Source organism: Helobdella robusta (genome assembly GCF_000326865.2).
Source record: "Helobdella robusta unplaced genomic scaffold HELROscaffold_71, whole genome shotgun sequence".
Lineage (NCBI taxonomy): Eukaryota > Metazoa > Annelida > Clitellata > Rhynchobdellida > Glossiphoniidae > Helobdella > Helobdella robusta.
The window spans coordinates 301,412-304,231 of NW_008705401.1; positions in this window are offsets into that span (position 1 = coordinate 301,412).

The window sequence follows — 2,820 nt, forward strand, 5'->3', positions numbered from 1 at the left end:
CACATTTCAAGTAAAATTCCGTGCTTTTTTATTGACACTGGATCTCGACTCCACCACCTAATATTATATTAAGAATACGCTAGAACAAATGATGAGGAGGAATGATCTTTATGAATGGTTAAACATTTATGTGTTTATATATGTACTGAGCGAACATTTACATAGTTATATGTCTATATATGTATGACACGAACATTTACTTATTTATCTTCAATTATCTTTCTGCTTCAGTTATTTTCCTTATTTTATTTCATTAACTATTCATGAATCTACCTGCAGTGGCCACCACAAGACAAACAGTCTTATTCGGTCTCCGCATATTCAACTTCATAACTTTTATTCACTTATTTGATATGTTGTTGATTATGAATAAAACTTTGAAAATGAAAAATGAAAAAAAAATGAAATGAAACAAACAGACAAATAAATAGACAAACATACATGTTTAGACAAACATACATACATGTTTTTTGACATCCTCCACTTGTTTATTGGTTTGTTTTTATACAAATAATGTTATTTTTTTGCTAACATAAATTTATTTTTTCAGAGCGAGTGAGCGAGAGAAAGAGAGAGAGAGAAAGAGAGAGAGAGAGAAAGAGAGAGGAGAAGAGGGAGAGAGAGAGAAAGAGAGTATAAGAAAATAATAATAATAATAATAATGAACTAAATTACATCTTCTCTATTCTTTCTTGTATCACCATCAAACTGATTGATGTATTGATGTTTCTTTGTTATTGCAAGTAGAGAAAAATTATACATTATAATATAATAATAATAATAATTATTAATATTATTATTATTAATATTATTATTTATTAATGCAAATATTATCACACGTTTCATAAGTCATTTGTTAATTATGTTGTCTTTGTATGTTCGTGTGTAAGTATGTACGTGCCTGTGTGTTTGAGGGTTTGTGTGTGTGTGAATGTTTGTGTATGTGCGTGTTTGTGTGTGCGTGTGTGTGCGTGTGGTTATCAATATTATTTCGTGATACCACCGCACGTCAGACGATGACGTTTTTTTTAAATTTGACAGCTTACATACAAGAGAAAAAAAAATGAAAAAATCTCTGGTTGGCGTATTGTTTGTTGATTATTATTATTATTATTATTATTATTATTGATATTATTACTACTACTGTTACTATTTCAAAAAGTTTACACCAAAAAGTACCTCTTCAAGATGATTTAATTATTCGTTTTTTCATCGCTTCATCAGTGTTATTATTATTATTATTGTAGTTATTATTATTATTATTAATATGACAATTGCTGTTCTAATTGTTATTATTATTGTTATTGGAAATACCAATTCAAACTGTCCCTTATATGTTATTTTCAATCAACAATGTCTTTCGATGACTGTGTATATATATATATAAATATATATATATATATATATATAGAGAGAGAGAGAGAGAGAGAAAGAGACAAATAGAGAGAGAGAGAGAAAGAGAGAGAGAGAGAGTGAGAGAGAGAGAGGAAGAAACAGTCGAGAAGGAAGAATGAATAAAGAGAGAAAGATCTTTAACGAGAGGGGCTTAGAAAACAGGCTAATTTGAGTTGTAAGTCAGTATGAAAAAGAAGGAGTGATAAGACGGAAGGAGAGAGAGATAGAGAGAGGGAGAAAGAGAGAGAAAGAGAAGGATATAGACGAAAAAAAAAAATAAATGATAGATAGAGAGATAAAAGAGAAATAAATGAAAGAGTGAGAGACAGATAAATAGAGAGAGAGAGAGAGAAAAATAGAGAGATAGAGAGAGGAACTATAAAGAAAAAAAAATTAATGACAAAAATAGAAGAAGATTATTAATAATGCAAATATTGCAGTTCAATAGAACTAGTAGTAGTAGTAGGTGTAGTAGTAGCTGCAGCAGCAGTTTTAGTAGTAGTAGTAGCTAAAGTAGTAATAGTAGAAGAAATACTCAAAATAATATTAGTAGTAGTTGTTGTAATAGTAGTAGTAGTAGTAGTAGTTGTTGTTGTTATTAATGTTGTAACAGTAGTAGTAGTAGTAGTAGTAGTAGTAGTAGTAGTAGTAGTAGTAGTAGTAGTAGTAGTAGTAGTAGTTATAATTGTAGTGGTAGTAGTATTATAAGACCAGCGATTCTTTACAACACGATATATTTGTTCAGCGGTTTATTTGGTTATGTTTGCTTTAGTATTATCGTCAGTATGTGTGCGTGTATGTGTGTGTTTGTGATTTGTATTTGGTATTGTGTGCGCGTGTATGTATGTGTTTGTAATTTGTATTGTGTGTGTGTATGTGTGTGTGTGTGTTTGTGTGTGTGTGTGTGTGTATTTCTATGCCGCATTGGGGTGTGTTGACATTGGCGGTAGTGTAGAAATCTATATTCAATATGGTTTTGGATGACAATGATGACGATAACGATCAATATATGATGATGAAGATGATAATGATGATGACGGTGATGATGATGATGGGGATGATGGTGGTGATTATGATTGCTATTATCGTAAAAACAGATCTTCACTTACATTTTCATTCGTTCGTCAAAAAATTACAGACGAATGAAAAATACTGAACAAACGAATGATTGATTTGATTTTACTATTACTACTATACTACAACTACTACTACTGTTGCTGCTACTGTTGCTGCTGCTACTAAACAAATACTGAAATACTAAAAAAACGAATGAATGATTTGATTTTACTATTACAACTTTACTACTACTACTACTACTGCTGCTGCTGCTACTACTACTGCTGCTACTACTACTGTTGCTACTCCTACTGTTGCTACTACTACTGCTGCTACTACTACTACCACTGCTACTACTACTATTACTGC